This window comes from Ambystoma mexicanum, chromosome 1p, assembly GCF_040938575.1.
Source record: "Ambystoma mexicanum isolate Mex_15411 chromosome 1p, UKY_AmexF1_1, whole genome shotgun sequence".
Classification (NCBI taxonomy): domain Eukaryota; kingdom Metazoa; phylum Chordata; class Amphibia; order Caudata; family Ambystomatidae; genus Ambystoma; species Ambystoma mexicanum.
Window position 1 is genome coordinate 532,710,890 of NC_090921.1, and position 23,728 is coordinate 532,734,617.

The window sequence follows — 23,728 nt, forward strand, 5'->3', positions numbered from 1 at the left end:
GAGCGCCTGGAAATGCAAATGTTTCTATATTTTTGTTTCTCAGCTTTCCATTTGGATAGTTTTGTTGTAGGGGACATATTAAAGCTCATTATTAATCTGAGAGCCCGTTTCATGTCTACCTTCTTGGATGCTAGCTTTTCATCATATATATGAATATGTTTCTTATTTATTTTTTCTGCTTGTTTAACTTTGAGTTATTTATGATAGCTATCATCAGGGTTTGAGTCAAAATTGCCCACATTGAAGATTTCCAGTTTCCACTCTAAGGTGGTGGGGCACATCATCGGATTACATTCGCTGGTGAGTATCTCAATGTTTCGTGGAGTCCAGTGAACAGCATTTCTGTTAAAGGTCACTCTCAGATTGATTGGCCCGAATATTGCCTGCTCTTTAATTTTATGAGGAGGAGTGAATTTAGCTCTTAAAATACAATGATCACTCTGCGTGTTTTAAGTTATCATAAAATCTGAGCAGAGCTCGGACATCTGGCAGTCAGCAAAGATGTAGTCTACCGTTGATTTGCTAGAACTGCTGGACCAGGTATATTGAACATTGTAATGGATCACTATGAGCAGGAGTTAAGTTAACGAAAGTTTGTCTTTATTGACTTCAAAAAATCGTAACAAAAGAAATTAAGTTGGGTAAGAACCCCTGTTTAGAGTCCAAAGTTCGTTATCAGCAGGCTTGGTTAGAGCATAAGGGGAAAACCTTAGTTCAGTCTTCGTATGCCCACTGGAACCTCTCGGCTGTTTCCTCACTCTCTGCTGGCCTCTGCAACAGAAAGGAAACAAATCCGTCAGTTTTTCCTTTTCTCCTCCCTTATATAGGGGCTTGGACAATTCCACCCAATCAGGATGCTTCCCCGCCCGAAGGTTTGAAAAGCCCCTCCAAGCCCCGTCCCCTTCCCTGGAGGCTCCTGGTCGCCATAATGGAGCCCGCACTGGTGCCTCATGGAGAACGCTGGTTTTCATTGAAAAAGTACACGGTAAGTACTGTGATACAGTAATGCTGTTTTCTACAGTTTTCTGTGGCGCGCTCTTTTGTTTATTAACACGCTCGTACAGGTTTCTGTTCCGGTCATTATAACTGCGGTTTGACTTTGAAAGGAACTTGCCAACCTTAAACTGGAAACAAGTTTTTCCCTCGGCTGCCTGAGCCGGCGTTGACTTCAGAGGGAACGTGTTGCCTTTGATGTGTAAACTATTTACATGAGTCATGTCTTTTCCCGCGGCTGCCTGAGCTGGTGCTTTTATGAAGTCTGTACTTGTAGGGCCGCATCCGTGAATATCAGGGGCCTGTGTGTGTTTTCGTTTTCATGATCCAGCACTGTTTTATTTTCTGTCTCTTGTCCCCACCAACCCTCTTTTGGGTTTTCCGTGTCTGGCGCTTCTGTCAGGTTGTCACAAACATCTAAACCCGCCCCAATATGCCCATTAATCATATGAAAACCCACAGAGGACAATGTACAGCTCTACTGCCAGCCAGTTTTAGATTTTAGGTCAGAGACTGTTGGAGCCGAATCATAGTTCCACTGGTTACCTTCAAGGCTTGATGGAATACAATTGGAATCTAGATCACCAGCCAAGAGAACAAATCTATAACTGGCTTTGGATTTGCAGGCAGAGACTAGCTCAGTGATAATAGATAGGAAGTCCTCCAACACCCCTACACCCCTGATGCCAGTAAACATTAATTAGTAATGCTTGGAAATTGCCTGTATGTACCAACACATCTATAGCTAGCTTTCCATATGGAAGTTTTTCTATCTGTTGCCCAATTAAACAAAGATTGTTATGAAGAGCAGTCATAAGGCCACCTGAAGGTCTACCACCACAGCTTTGTTTTGCTGGCTGAAAAAATACCTTAAAACCATGTAGAGAGAGAATGGAAGTTATCCAGGTTTCCTGGAGCATTAAACGGTTGTTGCTGTGCAAATTGCCTCTAGAGTTCCAGGAAAGTAGCAAATTCTTCTTTACCAATTTGGTGTACTACAGGTCTAGATACATCACTGTATCGGCTTAAATCTAAGATTGTTATGCCTCTCTGGACTGTGAGCTCTAAAATTAGGTGTTCTTATTTGGTTATGAGCCCGGTCAATATTGTGTTGAACACTTCTTGGGTTAGTAGTGGATGAGATGTCCCTCGACCACAGGATGTGAGAAATTTAGTGAAATTCCGACCATCAAGCAATTCAGAAGCCCATGTTATTTAGAAATACCCTTTCTGACAGCATCAGGTCAATCACCAATCTAGATTGAAAGTGGAGCAGTGATTGCATCGTATTCTTCCTGTTTGGGAAAACCACTCTTTCAATATCTGTGGAGGATAGAACTCTCAGTGTGGGAGTGTCTGCAAATATCACCAGTACATTGGTACAATTTAGGCAAATAGGAAAGCTATTGCAAAGTAAATTGGAGATCACCAGAATGTTCCCAGCATCATCAAGTGTAAGCTCATTGCCATAGGGATTTGCTTTCAGTATAGGTCTAAACACTTTCTAGGACAGAGTAGAGTGATAAGAGTCGCTCAAATTTGTGTGACTAGATACGTTTTTTCTTCGATCAAGGGCACTATGCAGAGGATAACTGTCTTTCATGATAGTATGCAAGTTAAACATGTGTGTGCAGTCTCCCATAAAAGCATGAGTTTTGCTAAACATGTCAATGGGGGGAGGACAGAGATCTGTTGGAGTATTTATAGCAGGCGAGAGGTCACAACGCCACCCTCTTGGAACATACAGTTAAAACAGAAATCCCTCCCAATTCAAGTTCTGGTTTACTTCGTGGGGGACTGGCAGGGCAATCGGAGGTGGAGTAGTCATTGTGTTTCTCATACTTGAATGCAAGGGGGGGCTGCTCGAAGTGGCTTGACATGCTTGCTACACACTCATGATCCCAAACTCCATTGGATTGTGCAGCAGCCCCGCACTTTGAGATCATGTTTAGTGCAGTATTCGTCTGCCCCTGTTCTCAACTACATTGACCTTTTGTGGCAGCAGTGAATACATGGGATACTTTCTGAGGGAGTGGTATAGGTTTTATAATGGTAGGGGTAGGAGTGTTTCTCAAATTTAGGTATGTGGGGGATGGGCCAAAATTGCTGCACACAAAAGATCCGAAACCCCATCAGTTTGTACCATTGCCTCAGAATTTAAAGTCGTACTTGGTACAGCATGCGTTTGCACATTATCACACTAACAATGGTTCTCCATCACACCAGCAAATAACTGGGATGCTTTCTGGGTGAGGAATGTGGGTTTTGTAACTGGAGGAGTACTACTAGCAAGATGGAACAATCCTCCCTGCGGGTAACGGCATCCCTGAATGTTACTGTTTTAGGCTTTGTTTGTATACCAGCATCAACCTTCAAGGGTGTAGAGGCATCACTATTAACAGGAGCTGAGAGTTTTTATTGCCAAATAAAGGTATTCCAAAAATTCGAGTAGTGGGGTTCAACACGGGCAGGGTATACAGGCAATTGAGTGCCAAGCTGACAAAGCTATTTGTAACTCTATGCCTCTTTCTTCTATGACTGGTGTCAGTTGACTTTGTGGGCTTTTAGTCTGCTTATGTGACTTTTGTAAAGATTCAACAATGGAGGGATTACATAACCATTTGAGGGAGGAGGTATTTCGGTGTTTTATCAATTTCGGATTTCAGTTTTTTTTGCTTCTACCTCTCGGAATGTATGGGGCTTCTATGCCCTGCCTATGAACCATGGCAACTGTTTGTATAATAATACGTTCTTTTTGGAGAACCTTTTGTGAGGTAATATCATACCCTGGAATGGGGGACAATATTAGATGTAGAGGTAACTTCAAAAACAGAATCATCAATTGTTATAGGGCGATTACCTGCAGATCCCATATTGTTAGAACATGACTCTCCTACAATTGGAACTAAACTTCATGATGCAATATGCCCTACACAAGCTTCCAAATCTTCAACCTTAATATTTATAGCACTTAGCAAAGGCGTGTGTACCTTAACCTCTTCCCAAATATTATCATATAATTTGACAAACAACCTCAATACCATGTTAAGTGCCGAAAGGCTGCAGAGTATAGTTTTAGAAAGTCATCAGCCTCTCGCAATGTGTGGTGAATAGTGCTCTCACTAAGATTAGTAGAGTAGTCAGGAGAGGAGATTACTTATCTTAAGTGCGCTGTGGTGAACAGTCAGTCAGTTTATTCCGTTGGTGACGCAACTCTTGAGACGTCACATGTATGTTGGATGATGCTTTCTGAAATCTCACAGGTGTTCCGAAGCAAAACCAAGTCTGCATACTCTGTTATACTTATGTCCGTTACCACGTTCATCTGTGTATGATCTAGAATGGCAGACTTTCTGGTAGTCTGAAAATATTTAACTTCGTTGCTTGTCCCAGAAAGTTTGGGAAAGCAATCCATGATCCACCGGCCTGCTATAGGAGACATCAGGATCAGTGCACCTGCTTTCTTGGTGAAGGATTTTGCTTTAGCTCCCCCTTTTTTTGTTCCATTTGGTTGTGTTTCTGTCGATCTTCTGAGGAGGTTGATTTTCGTAGGACATTTGTATTATCAATCCCTAAATAATGACTTAAAGCAGCAACAATGGCTGCTTTGTTACATGGTTCTTCCGTGCCTTCAATACAAGTTGTTGGGTGGGCAAGGAAAACATCCATGGTTGATAAGCCTGTACGAGTGACCAGGGAGTGAATTGTCTCGGCCCTGTTAATTTGGCTTCTAAGACCAGTTCTGAATGTCATAGTTTCAGAAGATTGGGTTCAAAGAGCTGGATAACACAACTCTGCAGTCAAATAGAGTGAAAGTAATGGGGTAAACGAGCTGACAAAACAGCTCCACAATCACCCAATGTCAAGGTAGTGGGCTCAAAGAGCTGACAAAGCAACTCTGCAGTCACCCAGTATGGAGGAAAACAATTCAAAGAGCAGGCAGGGACAGCTTCAAAGTTGCCCGCGGAATAGTCTCTGTTAATGTAGAGATAGTGAAGGTGCTTGGTTCAAAGGGAACGGGTCCCCGCGGTCACCGAGAAATTTTGAAACAATGAAGCATTAAATGGAGGTTCGTTCTGTTTGGCTGAGAGAAGGGATTGCTGTAAAGTAATAGAGGGTAACAGAGTTGTACCGTGTTGTGCAGTGGAGAGGATCATGCAGGCAGCTATAGTCTGTCACGCTGTCGAAGTCGAAGACAGTGAAAGACAAACGCCTCTGTGGACGCTCCGCGTTGAAATTGAGGTCTTAAAGGATAGCTGCTCCTTCTGTCAGCAAGCAGTGTAGATGGACTTCAGCACAGCACAGTCAAAGACAAACACCTCTGCAAATGCCTCAGCTGTTACTCTAATTACTATTCCCAAAACTCTCCAATATGGGGCTGGGAAAAGACAGAATCCCATGGACTTCCCAAAATATATAAAGAACCCATAAAACCAGTGTCAACACCTAGAGACCCGTTTGTTGGTTATTTTCGAGAGACCAATAAAACCACCTCACCTCCACGTACATATTAAAAAAGAAATCGATGGAATATGTGAGAGTCCTTGGATATATTGCATCCTTGTTCTTTCCTAGATGTTAACAATGAAGAACCTTGACAAAACCAGTCATATCCACCTTGCATAGTGGAAGGGTATGTGAGAAACCTGAAGGTGACTCACCCACTAGTCCCCCCAGGGATCTATCATCCAGATGGCCAGGACACAAACATCACTTTTGGATCCAGTTCCTGGGGGTGGACCAGTGCGGGAGGATCACCTGGTTGAGGGGACTTCGGGTAGTGGGACACCGGATGGTGAGACGCAGTATCCCCTTCCCTGTAACACCTTTTCCCCATCCTACCAGGTGGGATACTTAACAACTCTACCCTCACCCCTTTCCCAACATGAACACCTTTTCACAGACAGCTCACTGTGAGCGAGAATGGACTACCACCAGAGCTGTATACCTGACATGTCCCAATGCAATGGCTAGGCAAGGTCAGGCAATTGTGAATCTTTACACACACCTGACTTTCATCTTACTTCCCCACACAGATAAAAGGCGGAGCACGAAAGCACACTCTGACAAAGGCAAAGCACACGAGGAAGCAGCAGTTCCAGGATGGCAGTTTAATATGAGAGAAAGACGGTGAGACCAGAAAGGGTTTCAAGGAGGAAAGTGCCCATGACCTTTTCAGACCATGAACCTTGGAAAATAAGAAATCTAAGACCTGGGACTAAAGCTGAAGAAACCTGTGTGGTGTGTCTGAGGTACCCAGGGCTCTCCCCCATCGATAACCAAGGCGAGAAGGAGCGTTTGCCGCTGTGGTACAGTCCTTGGCTCCTACAACAAAGCAGCGCCAGTAAAGAAAGCATAGCCGGTGAGTCAGAGAGACTGATACCAGACCAGCCTGTGAAAGAACCAAGGTTGCAAGCGGCAACATTGTATGAAGAAATCTAAAGAGAACAGTGTGTGAAATGTATGTGATGAGTGACGTTAACATAATTGTAACCCAGAGGAGTAATTGAACTTTTGAAGCCAAGATAGAGGCCTTAGACAGAGTGGGCCGGCACCACGTGGGTGCTCATTCGAAGATCTCTGTTAGGTATCCAACTGGTTGGCAATTGAGAGAGGGGAATTCTGAGACCCAAGTGGTCCTGCAACGGGCAAGCTAAACCCAGTGCACATTCGAATGTCTTTGATAGTTTGATGTGAACTGAAATTGGTCTGAGCCCAGCTGAGGGAGACTAATTGTATAAGAGGAAGGATATGAGCCTGGCAGAGGGGGATCTTGGGAGAAACGTGAGTCACCCGAGAAAGAATATTCTCTAAACATTGCAAAGGGGGATCTCAGCCTGGATGAGGAGGATCCAATGTAACGAGCATTGTAAAAAGGGAACTGAGCCCGGCTGAGGGGGATCCAGGGTGAAGAGTGAATCAACCGAATTGAATACTTGGAAAAGGAAAAGAACTTTGTGTTTTGTTTTGATACATCAGGTCCTCTGAATCAAGAGACTTTGATGAAAAAAGAGGCTTGGGCACAGAAGGCCCTAATGCTGGTAATGGAACAGTATGCATGTGCCGCAGAAGCCAGAGTGTGTGCTTTTGCTCAAGTGAACCACCTTGTCTCGTGCTGAAACCGTGGGGAAGGGAGGCCAGCGTCCTGAACATCCAGACATATCATTTTGTGAACACTTCTTTCTTTTTCATGAACACTACCACACACTTATTTGTATTTAGCAGTAAGGACTGCCAATATTTATTTTTAGTATAGGCCCTTTTACTTTGACGAGACTCCACTAGGATTGCGTTTTTATTATTTGATGGTTGTAGCTTGCTCCCATCTGTAGATTTAGGATTAGAAAGCTGTTTATCACACTCTTGCTGAAGTTCAATAAACACCCTTGGTCACTTGTGTCTGTCTTACTGTTGATACCATGCCTTCCTTACATGCGGTGTCAGGAGTGCGATGTGACTCAATTGAAATAAATTGGGGAACCCTACAATTCCAGAAGCTTAGTCATGGAGCCTCCATCCCCTCTGTTGCCACGAAAGAATCAATAGGCCTTGATATCTGTAGCAGTAGAGAGACTACTATCCCTACTGGGAAAAGAGGAATGATTTTCACAGGCTTAGTTTTGATACCGCCTCCTGGGTGTTATATAATATCGGCCCCAAAATCTGGCCTTGCTTGGAAGTTCGGTATAGACGTTCTAGCAGGCATCATCAATCCCGACTTCCGGGGAGACATGAAGGTTCTCTTACAGAACCATGGAGAAATCCCATTCGAAATACATAGTGAGGACAAAATTGCCCACGAGATTCTTGAACAGTATCTATTTCCTCATTTTAAAGAACATCAACCAGAAGAAACGGCGAGCGGTACCTTGGGCTTTGGGGAAGCTGATGAACCATCTATCATAGAAGAGAAAAAGGAGGAAAAGCTTACCATCTATCCTGACGTGGCCTGGCGAAATGAGCAAGCCCTCGCTGAGGCTTTCTTACAAGCAATTCCTGAAGGAGAAGGTGTAGAGAAGGGAAGTCCTTTTTTCTCCTTAAAGCAAGGAGTGTTATATTTATTATTTATGTATTTATTTGTACATTTATAAAGCACACCAAGCACATACATAGAAAAGAAACGTTCACAGACGGCTTAAGTAAAACTCTGTTAGTAATCCCCAAAACCCATCGGAAGATTGTCCTAGAGATTGCGCATTCCCATCTGACAGGGGGACACTTAGGACAATCCAAAACCGATGCACACATCAGTGTGACGTTTTACTGGCCAGGTATCCATGCTGATATAAAAACTTTATTCAGACGTGTGAAATATGTCAGAAAAACCAGTACTCACACCCCATTGCCTGGCTCTCTGAATCCTTTACCAATAATAGAAGTCCCTTTCTTGAGAATTGGGATGGGCATCATTGGACCTTTAGAAACGTCTAGACTGGGTAACAAATATGTCCTTGCGATTGTCGATTACTCAACCAGATTCCCTGCTGCATTCCCTATGCGGAACAACACCATCCAGCAAATCTTCAAGCACCTTCTACCATATTTTTCCAGGGTTGGCTTACCTAACGAAATCCTGACGGATCAAGGATCCAACTTTATGTGCAAGCTCATGGGTGAAGTCAAGGAGCTGCTCTATATTACCACCTTACGAACTTGAGTTTACCAGCCTCAAACAGCTGGGTTGGTAGAGAGATTCAATAAAACACTGAAAATGAAAGTTGGTAGATAAGGACTGGGAAGGACTGGGACCGTATGATTCCCTGGGCACTGTTTGCAGTAGGAAAAACCCTGCTAGCATCCACTGGATTCTCTCCTTTTGAACTAGAGATGTCCTGGACATGCTCTGGGAGACCTAGGAAGAAAGAGAAGAGGCACCCATTCCCCTTTCGCAAACTGACACCAGATTGCGAAATCTAGTCTATACTCATATGGAAAAGGCCCAAATCCAACAAAGTCCACCTATGACAAAAAGGTCAACATAAGATCTTTTTCCGTGGGACAAAAAGTATTGGGCTTCTTGCCTACCTCTGAAAACAAGCTTGTCTATAAGTGGTCCATCTATAAAATCTCTTAAAAGAGTGTAAGTAAAACCTGTCTGCCACCCATACCATGATAGTATCCTGTTTGGTAACAGAAGAAATAGACAACTTTGAATTAATTCCTCTACAGCTATCTAATCAACAACAAAAAGATTTAAAGGATTTAATTGTATCGTTTCTTTTATTTATTTATTATTTTATTTGCATATAATTGAAAAAATAATTTAGCAAAAAAAAATCACATCTTGCAAAACCTACTTCACAAGCAAGGTTCCATTAAAACAAAAGAGAAAACAGTTTTCCACAGAGGCACAGGATTGCTTGTGAAACCTCATATAGCAAACAGTGGCCCAAGAAATGTAACCATTGTGATCACAAAGCTTGTCCTGTTCCCTGCGATCAACGTTGACCAGCATTTGTCCATCTCCTGCTTTTGGAAATCAGAGACTAAGTGGCTGAAGTATTTTGTGCGTCTCTCCGTAAGCGCTGGACAGCCAATAACCCAGTGTTTTAATTATCCCACTGCGGAGGCGTCAATGCAGAAACGACAGTTGTCATTTTCTGAAAGTCCACAGATGGCTCTTATTTCATTTGTGGGCTGCAAGTTCAAGCGGATCCGCAGAAATTGTTCTCTAACTTTTTTTGTCCAGGAATTGGTTTAAATAGGAACAAGTGGTGTCTCATTTTTTACATTCCGTGAGATATGGACATCACATGTAAGGAAGGCATGGTATCAACAGTAAAACGGAGTCCAGAGTGTTTGTCCAGTCAAGCTCCCTCAATTTCTTCTTGATGATGTAATAGCCACCGATTTTATCGTTAAGCTGCCCCCTTCCAAAGGATTCACCACCATAATGGTTACCATCGACCTGTTCACCCACATGGCTCATTTTACCCCATTATACAAATTACCTTCAGCCCAGGAAATGACAGGGATATTTCTGAAACACATCTTCAGATTACATGGCCTTCCCTCTAAGATTATTTCAGACTGTGGTCCGCAATACATCTCACAGTTCTGGAAACACCTATGTCACATGCTGGGCATCCAACGTGCTTTGTCTTCAGGATACCACCCTCAGACCAATGGGATCACAGAACGAGTAAACCAGACCTTAGAACAATATTTACGCTGTTTTTCAGCCAAAATCCAGGATGACTGGTCAATCTTAATCGCAGTGGCAGAATTCGCCTACAACAATTCCGATCACTCAGCCATTAAGACAAGCCCATTCTTCTGCAGTCAAGGTTTCCACCCATCAGTCCTACCAACGACCCTTCCTCATACCACCCGGGTCCCATCGGTCGATTCCTGGATTGAAAGATTGGTCACCACGCACAGGGATGCTAAAGAGCATTTGAAAAAAGCCAGGATGGATGTCAAAAGACATGCTGATGCAAGACGGAGACCGGCTCCTGTCTATGGAATCAGGGACACGGTCTGGTTGTCATCAAAACTACTACCTCGACATCTTCATCCAAATAAACTGGCCCCCAAATTCTATGGGCCGATTCCTATCAAAGAGGTCATCAATCAAGTGGCTTATCGACTGCAGTTACCAAACTCCTGGAAAAGGATTCATCCTGTCTTTCACACTTCCCTGCTCAAACCTTATCTTTCTTCCACTAAGTCAACTCATCGACCCAATCCTGTGCTAGTCAACAATCAGATCGAATTTGAGGTTTCCTGGATCTGCGATTCTAGATATAGAAGGGGTCACCTTCAGTACCTAGTGGAATGGAATGGATATCCTCCCAGCGAACGAACATGGGAACCTGTCTCCAACATGAATGCCCCTCGTGTAGTGCGGAAATTCCATCTGACTCATCCAGGCAAGCCTGGTAGATCGAGATTTAGAAGGGGGCATGCTGTCATGAACCGCCACTTGCGCCCCTTCTGGACCTCCTAGTCCATGATGCATCGTACCACGGGGGCAGTGTTCCTTTCAACATGGCCGCCGCAACGATCATGTTGCGCTCCAGCATTTACGCCGGAACAATGGATTCTTACAAAAAGGGCATGCCCCTGTGGCGCTCTGCGTCTCAACACTCCGGTACGAGTTCGCAGCTAGAGTGTCTAGTGATTCTTCCTCGAATCGCTAATCCCATAACCCCCTTTTTCTCCTTCATTCCTGGACCTTTGAGCGGTTCTCGTCTTCCTGACCGCCCTCTCTTCCTTCCTGGTTCCTTACTTTGCTCCACGCCCACGTCTGCATGTAGCCTGTGAGCAGCTTCTCCCTTCCTGGTTCCGCGCTTATTCCTGGACGTTGTCATCCCGTGCTTCCTGGTATTCTGAACTCTTCCTCCGTCTCCTACTATGCTTCACGCTGGATATAGAGGATCATGGCCGTACCTGTTCAAGTCAAGGACAGCCCGTAAATCGGAGAAACCCACAAACAAGACACCACCGCAGAACGAACAGGTAGGACCGGGTCTTGAGTGTGACACCAAGTGCGGAAGTGGTCCAAGATGATAGTGCCGTTCAGTTTTCCAATAACGTCCAAGATTGGACGATCATTTTTCGGGTTGTCCCGATCGCCCTTTTTAAAAATGGGGATGACAACCGCCCTCTTCCAGGAGCTTGGCATGCTCTGTAATGTGGGAATCTGGGCAAAAAGAGCATGTATAAAGATAGCCCACTCCACCATATGGTTTGTTATACCATCCGGTCCTGGCGCCCGGGAGTTATTTAACTGAGTGATGCATTTTAGGATGTCATTGGCGCTCGAAGAAGAGACCCAAGGCACCACTCCATTGCGGGGCTATCGTCTGTAGTGAACACTTGTCTCGCGGCATAAGGATTTTTTAAATGCAAGATCTAGTTGGCTTCGCTAACAGGGTTTGCTTGAGCGTCATTCACATGTGTTCCCACTGATTTTATAAGTGCCCAAAAATCCCGAGTTTTTTTCCCTACAAGGGTTCTGAGCATGGCTTCTGAATCAAGTTGGTACATTAAATGTCTGGTGGCGTACAACCAGTTCCTGAAGTTCTGCCTTTCTAGACGGAGGTTTTCTTGATCGACTAAAGTACCTTCTTACTGCCTTTCTCTTACCACCTTTCTTCGTGCCACCAATTCCTGGTTATAAACAGGAATATGTGTGGCAGGTGATCGTCCTCTGTTGTTAGTTTTACAGAGATACAGTTCCAATAGTGGTGTGTATTCCACCATTGGTTCCCCTGCTCCAAAGTAGAATGAAAGTTGTAAAATGTTGTTGTTTGTCAGTTTTAGTCTTAAGCTATCATTACTCACAGTCGTTTCGAACAGCATTCTTTTCCAGGTGTTAGACGGCACTCCCATCCATTCCATGCATAACATGTGGTGGTCACGCTCCTTAGTTTTTATTACTTTGAATGATGTCACAAGTGGCAGAAAATGCAGAGAAACAAAGATGTAATCTATTACTGAGCAGTGACCCATGCTTTCCCATGTCATCTGAGATGGCGTGTTTTCTTTTGTGTTTCCGTTTAGCATGTACATATCTTTGGCAGCCATTAGTGCATTCCACATTGTGTTTCGAGAGGAGCTAAGAGCCACCTGGTGGAAGTCTGAAGCACTAGAGATACAAGAGGTGTTTAAATCGCTGCATATGATTACATTTCTTGTGTTCTGAGATATGTATGCGTCATCTATCAAGTCCGATATGTGCTCAATAAACTCCTTGTTTGATATTAATACCGAATTCCAATAGGCATTTATCACAACCAACTTAGAAAGTGACTCAGATTCCTGGTTGTGCTCAGCAGTCTCCCACCCAATCAAAAGTTCCTGTTGCAGGCCGCTCGCCGATATGCATTTGGTTAGCGTCAGGGGGCTTACAGATTGAATTGCCGCCAGTAAACCAGATGAAGGCTGTCCTTTTTTTCCCTTCGTAGCTACACTTAGTGAGATGTCGAAGCCATCCAGGACCGACTTTGCCCAAAGCCAGGTCTCTTGCAAACAAAGCACGTCAAAGTCACCCACATTTATTTTGCCCACTTTAGTAAGATATGACCACGAGTATTCCGTGAAGCCATGTTTAGTTGCGGAACCTTCAAGTTGGGCTTGCAGGGCAATTGAGTCGCAGTCTGTGTCCGAATTACAGGTTGCTAGAGTGCTTCCAGTAATGTCAGAGCTCTTGGCAACCAAGTCCAGTCCTGTTTTTTGCCAAGGACACGTGCGTTAGATGGAAGTGCCCTGGAGATGTTAATTACTCGTGAGGAGGAGTTAGGTTGGAACTTGACGTTAAATTTCTGTCTCAAGCTTGCCCCCTCATTGGTGGTCTCATCTTCTTTGGGGGCTCCTCCCTTCGTGGGTCCCTCGTGTTTGAGAATTTGGGCTTGACGGTCCTTCATGGGAAGTTTTCTTAGCCTCTTTCTCAGAGTCCGTAAATGTCATCAAATCGAAACCCAACATCAGAAAGCTTTCAGCAGCGTTTATCAGCAAGTTCTTAATCACTGGGGAAGTATGGTGTAGATGGATTTTGTCCGTTCTCTGCTCATCCACAAACTCAATGATTCTCAGTTCCCTGGAAATGTTAAAGATGGCGTCACTAGGGCGCAGCGTACCTGTTCGTCCGGAAGTCGGCTTAGTAGACGATGCCAGAATGCCAGAAGTTCTGTGGTGATGTGAGAGTGACACAAGGAACCAGCCCAACTCCCGTCCAAATGGATACTGGACTGGAGGTGAACCAGCTCCCGATGCCACAGGTAGCTCACCCCTGATTAATGTGGCATCAGGACAGTGCAAGCACTGACAGGGGGAGCCTGATAGTCTTTGGCTAGAAGTTCTCTGCAGACAACTGGAGCAAGAAGAGTTGCGAGTCGAATCCAGGAGCAGGAATCCAGGAGGCAGCAGAATGCAAGGGAAGGCGGGAAGGCAAGGCAACCAAGGAGGACCAAGAACCCAGAGGAAGAACAGAGAACAACTGAGAAGGGGGGAACCACCCCAGCAGGAAGGGAGCAAGGAGAAGGGAACCAGGGAGACCCCCTACCCGGGCAAGGAAGGGCAGGTCTATACAGAAGGGACAGGAAAGACCAGGCAGGACAGAGCGGAACTCAGGTCAAGGCAGGAGCAAAACAACGATCCGGTCAGACCACGTTGAGACGCGGTTTGATCAAACCGCCGGGCTCCTTAAGTAGGGCCTCCCACACCCGGGAGGCTTGGAACGCAAGCCGTGCTGTTTCCCAGGTTCTGGGAGGCCCAAAGCGAGGCTTGGGCCGCAAACCGGCCGGGAGCCGAGAGCATCGTGTACCGCGCATCCGCGGAAAGCGGGAAGTGGTCGGCCGCGCATGCGCGGAACGGCACGCCCCGGGAACCCGGAAGAGCGCGGGAACCGGAGCGGCCGACCGCGTACGCGCGAGACCAAGCATCCCGAAGATCCAGGAGCAACCGGTACCCAGAACCGCCCCGTACCCCCCAGGCGAAAGCGGGGGTAAACCCTCCAAGGCGTGGCATGCCGCATCAGGTAAGTGGGCTGGCACAAGCCCGGGTTGGGCGGCGTGACAGGAAGTCAATTAGCGTAGACAGGGGATACAGTGAAAGAGATCTAGCACTGTCCTCCTGTTCAGGACTAAAGTATCCTCACTGTACAGGACCCACTTGAGTTTAAGAGTTCGATATTTAGGCTTTTGGAGAAGTGAGTTTCGGGCCTTGCCGGTGTGACCAGACGTGTGCCTTAGTCTACCCCCTCTGTCATTCGCCATCTTCTTAGCTCCGTTAGCTTGTTGAACTTGTTGGGCTGGGACTGCGCCAGCAGTCACATGACCAATAGGTTTAGCTGCACCAGGAAGCATTTACTTTCTTGTGCTGCACAATTTTTAAGTTTTTAGATTTCCCAACCGCCGAGCTATATAGTGAGAAAGGGAGAGGCGTATTGAACAGTCGGAGAGGAACCTAGGTGGGATACATCATCGTCATGGGCGGCAAGAACCTTCGCAAATCCAGAGTCTTTCTGTGGAGCAGTTGGAACAGATTCTATAGAATATGTTGAAAGATCCAACAAGGTCTGTGACGTCGGGCTCACATCGTTTGTGATGGTATCCACTGTGACCTACCCGATCTCTAATTAGTGTTAGGGGTGGGCGATACTGGTTTTCACAGTTTTCTTTGACCCTTTTGGCACAATCTTCCTAGGAGACGGTTTTGGGGTTTCCTTTTTAGCCTTCGACTGAAAAGGGGGAACAGCCAGAACCCCTGTTGGTTGTAGGGCCTGAGGCTTCAACCTTTCTGAGTTGGCTTCTCGGTCAAAATTTGTCTTTGGCCACCGGAAATGGCAAATGCGGGGGTCCCCAGTTCGGCCTGGTGGGCGTAATCGCTCTGGATTTAGTTATTAACAAGATGAAACAGTGGGGACCAGTATCCTTACCCAAAGGCTCCGAAGAAAGATTCCATCGTTCCTCTGTCTCGATGGTTAAATCAACCTTCTGTACAGCCGGGATTGTCTGTGTCCCCTGGGAACAACTTGTCAGGGGGTAGGAGTGTGCTGGAATGACTCCCTCCTTAAGATTGGTTGCAAATGCTCTGCTTCGGGGTGTTGATTATTGGCCGTAACAAACCCCTCTAAGAAGATGAACTTAGAATGAGTCATCGCCAACAAGGTGGTGTGATATTTCAATGTGTCGTTCAACTGCTTATTAAGCTTCATAAAAGGAGCTAGAGCTATAGTGATGGTCGACATCATGTAAAGAAGATCCAGCTTGTTTTTCTTGGCTGGTCCGGTCTTTTGGGTTTGGCTCGAGTGCTGTTCAAAAGTGGATTCTTTTGGAAGGAAGCTACCCTTCTCCTTCACGTGGTATTCACAGCAGGAGCACGTCCGTTTCCTAGATTGTTCTGGTAGAATACCCGGGGCTCAGGTTCTGGTGTCGCGCCACTTACTCCTGCAGGGGGTGATGCCTCTATGGGGTTTGCTGTGGTCATCTGAGATGGCTCTGAACCAAGCACTTGCAAGTTAGTATTCACTGGGTTTTGCACAGGTGCCTCAGATTGGCCTGAGGGGCTCAGGGGTACTGGGGCAGCAATAAGGCAGGGGTCGACTGTTTCAGCCGACATGGAAAGGGCCTGTTTCCAGGTCATGTCTGCAGTCTCATACACCTCTACAGTTGACTTCACCTTTGGCCTAAAAGGGGCTCCTCAATATCCGCCACAGAGTCTCCTCCAAAGGCAACGCTGACACCGTTTCTGGTTGTCCAGCATGTTGCCGGTGTGTGTGGGCCCCTCTTATTGTCTGATCCAGTCAGAGATGAAAAGCAGAAAGGGGTTGGGGGCAAGAGTGGGCTGCAGTTTTCAGTACCATCCAACAGTTCTGTGTCAGATAGGTCAATGAACATGTGGGCTCTCCCTGAAAACACAGGGTTAAAAGGAGTAGATGTCCAGCGGGTAATCCCCGGCCCACGAACCCTCACTAGGACTTGCTTATAGATCCTTGGGTGTGGACCTCGCTTATTCACTTCCTTTGCACTTCTGTTGGCAGCGAAGCATGAAAAATATCTTGTTGAAGTAACATTACCCAGCTGTTTGTTTGAGGCTGGGTTCAAGAAACTTTTGCTCTCTCCTGTAATGTTTAAGTCTATGTCAGAATGAGGGGCATTGGAAGACAACCTATTGTTCCTTTGTGTTTGGAACGGAGGGGTGTCATACTTCAAACACGTTCTCTGAGTTGCCCTGGCCAAGATCCCAGCGGTGCAGGTAGATGGCTCCCTGTGCATCAAAACCATACCACCTGGACCCCAGTGCCCAGGGGCGGCCTTAAGTCTGCCAAGGGGGGGGGGGGCGGTGGGTTGCACATCACAGATTAGACTTGCAATAACTGCCTCCCCACCTTCTCCCCTCCATCAGCCACCAACACACACACTGTGCCCGCATCGAACTCAGCCAGGCCTGAAGCTGGAGGGGATGAACAGATTAACACGTCCACAGGCATGCAGACTTGGGGTTAAGTAGAGAAGACTCCCCCACCCTCTTTCCCCAGGAACTGTAGGTGTTGGAATAGGACTAGGGACTGGGATGACAGCAAGGTCCAGTTCCAGCGGACAGATACATTTGCTGCAATATGGGTAAAGACAGGAGTTCAATGTTTAATGTGGCAGGCTTGGTTTTAAGCTTACCAGGAGCGGCTTGATCGGGCGTCGAGTTTACCAAAACCAGGCACAGGACTGCCGCCACCATTCCAGCATCCGGTGTAGGTGGCGCTGCAAAATCCCCCTCCTTTCTGATCCTGGAACTCCTTAAAGTCCTTCCCTTCTCCATATGGCCTCCGTCCCACCGGACCACCGGACACTCTGCACACACTCGGCAGACGCTCCGCGTGTTGATGTGGTAATAAGCGCACGCGTCAGCTGGAGGCGGGGTCTGGGTCTCCAATGGAGCTAATGGAAAGACTCCACTGAGTCCACCAGTGGAACAAACCCAGGGCCGTCAGAAAAGCTGTCTTTTCCCTATGGGGTCCATATACTGGGGACCTTCCAGTAACCTTTTTTTAAGTCTAGAGTCGATAGAAAAGTGGCGTTTCCGAGTTTATAAATTAGGTCATCAAGGTTTTCCAATCGTGTTCAGCCCACTGGATGTAAAGAAATCATACCCCAGTATTAGTGATTACTTATATTCATTCACGTACGTAATCAGATATATGGTCAAAAGAACTCACTTCAGTGGCTTGTACTCCGTATGTAATAGCTCTGTTAGTCAGCCAAACTATTCCCTGCCTCTGCTGTGTCGATCCAATCCGGTTGAATGATAAGGCGAATCCCATCTAAACCTATCGGATAATCCCGCTGTTCTTACTCGCTTCGGAGGCATGCTATATCTAAAAGGGAACAACCATAAAGATTATTTTTTTTAAAACATTGTCCATTTACCGAATTAGTTACTCCGAACGCTATAGCAGCATGCCTTAGATAATGCTCTACCCGTAATCACTGGTGAATGTGCTTTGGGACCTTCTCACCCATAAGCGGGCAAGGGAATGGAAACAAACGTCCTTCGATCATAAGGGTTCTGTCTCTGCTCGTCGCTCCCTTGTTTCTATCTCCTTCTCGAGTTCTCCAAGCTCCTTCATGGCCGCTCCCATCAGCCCCCCAGTTCTGCCTATTGCCGCCCCTCTTATCACCACTTTGAACGCGTCCCATAATGTGGCACTACTTTCGACACTACCTTCATTCTGCTCAAAGTAGTCCTCTATCGACTGTTGGAGGTGTTCCTCCAGCTCACCCTCTCTAAGGGCCTCTGCTCGGAGCCGCCAGGTAGGTATCAGGGCTTTCCTATGGGTGTGTACCCATGTCGCCAGTATGGGGGCATGGTCGGAGAGAGTGTACGTGCTTTAATGGTAATTTCTGTAAACTCTTGTAGTGATTCCCTACTTGTGAATATATAATCTATTCGTGTGAATGTTCCGTGTGGTGCACTGTAGTGTGTATACCCTCTCCCCCCTCCATGTACCTGTCTAAAGATGTCGACCAGTTGTAGTCCCTCGAGGGTCCTGTGTAATTACTTGGCTGGGGGTTCTGGCTTCCTGTGCTTGTCATCCGACCTGTCAAGGAGTGGATTCATGGTGCAATTGAAGTCGCCGGCCCAGATGAACATCGCCTCCATTTACTGAGCCAGCCTGGGCGCTAACCTTTTGAAGAAATACGTTGCGTCGCAGTTTGGAGCATAGGTGTTAACCAGGCACACTTCTCTATGTTCCAGTATGGCATGCACCAATACCAACCTCCCCTCTGGGTCTACCTCTTGCTTGAGCATCTGGAATGGGACCCCCGGGGCAATCCATATTAATACTCCCCGCGCATAGTTCGAATACGAAGCACTGTATATCTGCCCTCCCCATTTCTTGTTCACCTTGGTCTGCTTTTCCGAAGTTAGATGTGTCTCCTGCAGCATTGCTACCTTGACCTTCATCCGGTTTAACCATGCGTAAACCCTAAGTCTCTTGACGTACGCATTAAGTCCTCTCACGTTCCAGGTTACTATTGTCATGCCATCTGGCCCCATATTTTCTTCTTACGGTCTGGCTTCATCGTCCCACAGCCATGTATTTGCGCTCTACCCTCCTTCGCCTCCATGTGGGAAGCTCTTGCGGTCCCTTTTTCAGGACCCTCCTTCTTGGTGGGACTATGGTTGTTATCCCCTGTTTTTTGCTTTATGTTGCTCCAGTCACCTTGTATTTGTATCTTCCCATTCTCCTTTGCGGTCTTTTTCTTGTTGCTTGCGCTGTATGCTGCCCACTCACACCGTTCAACGTCTTTAACCCAAACAAAAACTAATGAAGTAACGCCCAGCCACCCTCCCCCTACTCGGGCTCTGCAGCTTCCCTCATCGTGCTCCCTTAGACGGGGCTGACCTGCAGCCGCGTAAGGCCTTAAAACTGGCATCTGAACTTGTAGATCGCTCTCTCTACTGGGGCGTCGCCTCTCTCAGCCAACATTGACTGGAGTGGGGTTGGTCGCTCCTTCATGCGTTGCTTCTGGCTTAGTTGCTAATGGAATGTTCGATATCTTTGTGCTTGGCTGCTTTTTTTCTCATCTTGTCAGGGTCTGTTTCCATTATTGTTGGTGTTTCTTTGCCTCAACTGGGGGATGCCCCGTGCGTCCATCCATCTGTGGGCTTCGCCAGTGGAATCAAAAAAGCATGTTTTGTCCTGATGTATCACCTTGAGTTTGGCGGGGAACAGTACCATGTATCTCACCCCTGCACACCTGAGACGTTCCTTTGTTGGGCCAAACTGTGCTCTCTGCTTTTGGACCATAGCTGTATAGTCCGGGTATATGGTGATCTTGGAGGAGTGTCTGGTGATCGTCCCTCCCCCCCTTGAGAATGCCAGTATCTTGTCTCTATTCTTAAAGTTCATAATCCTAGCAATTATCGCTCTCGGGGGGGCATCCGGTTGAGGTCTTTTAGTCAGTGCTCTATGTGCCCTCTCCACCACGAAACCCTGAGACAGTGCACCCGCCCCTATCTCTTGGAGTAGCATGTTTTCTATGTACTCCGTGGGGTCACTGCCTTCCTCGCCCTCCGGAAATCCTATTATACGTACGTTGTTCCTCCTTGCTCTTCCCTCTGCATCCTCCGCTCTACGCTCCAGGGCCTTGATTCTTTGCAATACTCCTGACATTTGCGTCTGTGTTGTGGTGACCCCTGCCGTGTTTTGTTGCACCTGCTGTTCCGTCGCTGCCACCCTCTCTGTCAGGTTCCGTGTGTCTTGGCGAAGGAGACCCACATCCACCATCACTGTGTCCAGTTTATTTTCGAGTGATGCCTTCAGGGCTCCTATTTGTGTGTCCTTTTTATTTTCCAGAGATGCTTTCATGGCTGCTATTGCTTCCAGGATAGTGTCCTCGTTTGCACTGTCTGCAGGGTGGGGGGTGTCAGTTGCAGCCATTGCCGTGTCTGTTGGCGTTAACTGTTTATGCCCGGGCATCTTGGTGAAGGTGTCCATGGTGCTTTACTTGGCTTTCCCTTCAATTTTCTTATTTGGCATTATTGCAGTGCGTGCCCACCCTATTTCGGCTTCGGTGGGCCAGCTGGAGCAGCGTGGGGGCACCGTCCCAGGTGTGGGTTGTTGGTGCCGGATCTGGCTGGGTGCCCCTTGGTGTGCCGCATGGGGTGGTCTCCGGTTCTCCCGTCTCGACTCCCCCTCCTCTCCCCACCGGTTTGCGTGGCTGTACACTCTGCCTATTACCTTTCACTTTCTTGTGTGAATGCCTCGCGGGCCGGTCAGGGGCTCAGGCACTTGCCTTGTACTGCGTTACTGGGCACTTCTATTCTCGGCGCTGCAGTGTCCTGGGTGCTTTAGTGGCCTATTGTTCTAGTTTGTACGCCCCTTTGCTGGGGTTTTCTGGAGGTGGTTTGGTGTTTGCGGTTAGCCCTGGGTACTTTAGGAGTGGGCCAACTCCCTACTCTGGTGTGGGCCTTCGCAGGGGTCGCCGGCAGGCCAGCTTCTCCTGGTGTGGTAGTGCCGTTGCAGGCTCCTCTTTCAGCCCAGTCTATTCAGTTGGTTGCAATTCTGAAGAGTGTTTGCAGCCGCTGCACACACGGGTGTAATGTCCGGCTTGGGGGGGGGGGCTTTCTCTAGCGGCAGTTTGTGTCCCGGATGGGTGGTCGTATTCAAGACCCCGCGTTACAGCGTATTAGCTAGGGACTAAGGGAGGCCAGGCATGCCCTGCCGAGCACGCGCAGACACGTACCTCCAGCGATGTCTGCTCCGGTTATCCTTGCCGTTACAGCTCGGCTTCCGTTTTGGTGTGGCCTCCCAGTCCTCGCTCCGTGGTGTGGTATGCTGCCTCCGTATTCCGATTCGAGCCACAGCGTCTCCCGCTCCTTCTTCCTCGTAGGTGCCTCCGAGCCTGCAGGCACTCAACCCAACGCACTCCCGTCCCAGAGCAGGTCCTCAGTGGCTGGTGCTCCCCGGTCTCAGTGCAGGGCTCCTCTGTGCATCTCCGCTCTCAGCTCCACTGCCACCCTTCACCACGTCTGAGGCGTAGCGCTGCTCACCGCCTCATTTACCTTCAAGAGCTCGGTGCTCCGATGGTCGCAGGCTCGCTATTATGGCCGTTCCCGGGTCGTCCCATCCCAGTGGCGGCGCGCTTTTATTTGGCTCCAGCAGCGTACTTTCTGCTTCGTGGGCACACTTTTAGTCCGTCATGGTACCGCACCAGAGGCTCCAGGTCCTCTTCTCGCCTGATCAGAGGGCTGCCGCGGGCACCATGTTGTGAGCGCAGGGGGCAACAACTGACACAAGAAGAGGTGGGAGGGTATTTATACTGCTTCACCAAACAACCCTCCAAACTAGGGAAACAGCCCTTTACAAAAATACAAAAGGTTTGGTGAACAGTGTATTGTACAGGTGATGCATCTGCCTAAGGCCAGATCAGGCTTTCTACACTACACATAAAGAACATATTATTCTCCACAGTGGAGTATAGGAACACATAACCTGGTTAGTGCTACTCATTGCACTTTCAAAAAAGAAATTTAATCACAATATAAAAATGTTTATTCTATAGATTATCAATAATTAAAAACAGAGAATTCTTCAGAGGAGCAATTCATATTTCATAAACACAATACAATGGAAAAATATAAACAGTGCACAAGACAACCTCAAACAGATACTGTATGAGTTACAGTGGCATAAAAGGGAACCATCGTTAATCGGGTTCCACCCTACAGATTACAGAAAGGAATCTATAGTCACAAAGAAATATTTTGTTATATAGACAGAGCAACCTAGGTTCAACTGATTCGTCCACACTGTGCTCCACACTAAATTGCACCAAGGTACTCACACTGCATCATACTCAGTCAACCCAACATGTTTCATTCCTCATACACATTCATCAACCAAAGTCAAGGGAAATTCATCAGGGGCTCATATTCAAGGACAGACACCATTCGCAAAAAAACAATAGTTTGTGTAACTTTGAAGGCTAAAGCGAAACGGCTCAAAGGCCGTTTTGTTTATAAAAATAGGCTAAGCTGAACCTCCTGGCCTCGTCCAGGACTAGCCGCCGGTATGCACTGTTGTTGTGCTGCCACGGTTCATAGACGAACTTGGATGGTAGATGCAGTCTAATTGCTCTTATCACCAACTCCTCGATTTCTGAACCAGCCGAAGGGAGATGCTTGCCACCTGTGAACAATCAAATATTTAGGTGTGGGTAAACAAGGGTCTCAACATATAGACTCGACTCCCACCAGAATGTTAACAACTACAATTCTGTGGAGTAAACTTAACGTCAATGAAAAAACTCCAATCCCTATAACACATCGTGAATCTAATGCCGTTATCAGAGCCGAATTTAAAATTTAAAAGTCTTCTACCCATAGTCGTGAAAAAGCACAACAAGACAGAAAGAAAAACCACCATAAAGACAAGTGGGGAGGGGAGAAGAAAAGGAACAAACACTATTCTACATCGGTGGAGTTAAGTTGGTCATTTCTAAAACATTATCACCCTCTCGATCTGGCTCACCCCCCACATACACATCTACCCTCTAACTCAGAGCAGAGTAACGAGACTTAACGTCCCACATAGGAATGGTGCTTTATCTGAAGTTCCCACAAAGTCATGCTTGTGGGGTATTGGAAAACATCATGATATTATAGGTTTGTACACCCACCCCTATAATCAGGAGAGGATAATACAGTCTCCGGACGTCAACAGGTCCCCCTCGGACCAAAAGAAAACCAGACGTCTGTGCGGGTTCATACCTCCTTGGATTGGTTTAGCTCTCAATTGGGCTCATCCCAAAGTGCATCTCATTGTTAAATACAGGCAGGCCAGCAAAAACCACTCCCCTCCAAATAGGAAGAACTGTTAATAAAATCAAGAGGGGTGGAAATGCATAAACATCATAAACGTCAGTGTCATGCCCATATTAGTACAGTGTACGGAAAATAATTCAAAATCGTACCTGTACAGTGTTTAATCTTTCAGTTGAAAAAAAGATACACCCAGAATTTGACTGGGTTAGGACAAGACACTTAAACACCCACCCGTCGTTCAATGGCGGTAAACAACACCAAAGGCAAATCTAGATACTGTTGGATCAGCAGGACCTGTATAGGGTGAAAGGGCAGAGGTCTAATCCGGTGTCTCATACTTCATCAACCCAACAAGACACTTGGTAAAATACAAGTGTTGTCAATAAATTACAATACTGCTATGAGGAAAGTAAAAACTATCCTCAAGCAGAAAAAACGTCCAAATTAAACGCGGGATCGA

The 23,728-nt window shown here is 46.8% G+C and overlaps 1 long non-coding RNA gene across 1 annotated transcript in view; it reads right to left on the reverse strand.

Moving 5' to 3' along the window:
- Positions 1–578: 578 nt before the first annotated feature.
- Positions 579–23,728, reverse strand: part of LOC138574907 (uncharacterized) — a 200,474-nt gene continuing 177,324 nt past the window's right edge. Inside the window, exon 2 of the long non-coding RNA XR_011303943.1 lies at positions 579–771. This is a non-coding gene — a long non-coding RNA (uncharacterized lncRNA). The remainder of the gene's footprint in view (positions 772–23,728) is intronic.